Genomic DNA, 430 nt, shown 5'->3' with positions numbered 1-430 from the left:
GGAGGAGGAGGAGGAGGAGGAGGAGGTGGAGAAGAAGGGAAAATAACAAGGAATGTAGGTAGTATGATAGTAGTAAGGTGTTAAATGATCTAGTGACCTAAAAGTGGCTCGTTATGGATTCTAGCAGTGATTGGGACTGTTTTTTAATGAATTCTTGGGAATCGCTTGAGTGTATCATTTTTAGATACTATAAAGAAACTTTATTGGTTTAACATATCACCTTGCTCCTTAACAATTTTATTAATTCGGTGTCTTTCAATAATCCTCAATACATTTTATTGGTTTATTGATAGTCCAAAGAAGCCTTATTAGCTCAATATCTTACCTTATTCTTAAGCAATCCATTAGGTCCAATGACTTTGTTGAAGATGTGTTTCCCGACATGGGAGTCAACAGCACTTAGAGGGTCATCAAGGATGTAAATGTCAGC

The 430-nt window shown here is 36.7% G+C and overlaps 1 protein-coding gene across 1 annotated transcript in view; it reads right to left on the bottom strand.

Annotated features, from left to right (window-relative positions):
• LOC106881263 (multidrug resistance-associated protein 1-like) overlaps positions 1–424 on the bottom strand; it is a 5,283-nt gene extending 4,859 nt beyond the window's left edge. Inside the window, exon 1 of the mRNA XM_052975181.1 lies at positions 326–424. The gene's annotated coding sequence lies outside the window, so the exon portion shown is untranslated. The remainder of the gene's footprint in view (positions 1–325) is intronic.
• Between the last annotated feature and the right edge of the window lie 6 nt (positions 425–430).

The sequence above is a fragment of the Octopus bimaculoides genome, chromosome 20, assembly GCF_001194135.2.
Source record: "Octopus bimaculoides isolate UCB-OBI-ISO-001 chromosome 20, ASM119413v2, whole genome shotgun sequence".
Classification (NCBI taxonomy): domain Eukaryota; kingdom Metazoa; phylum Mollusca; class Cephalopoda; order Octopoda; family Octopodidae; genus Octopus; species Octopus bimaculoides.
Note: the sequence above shows the minus strand (reverse complement) of the source record. Positions and strands in the feature narration are given on the sequence as shown.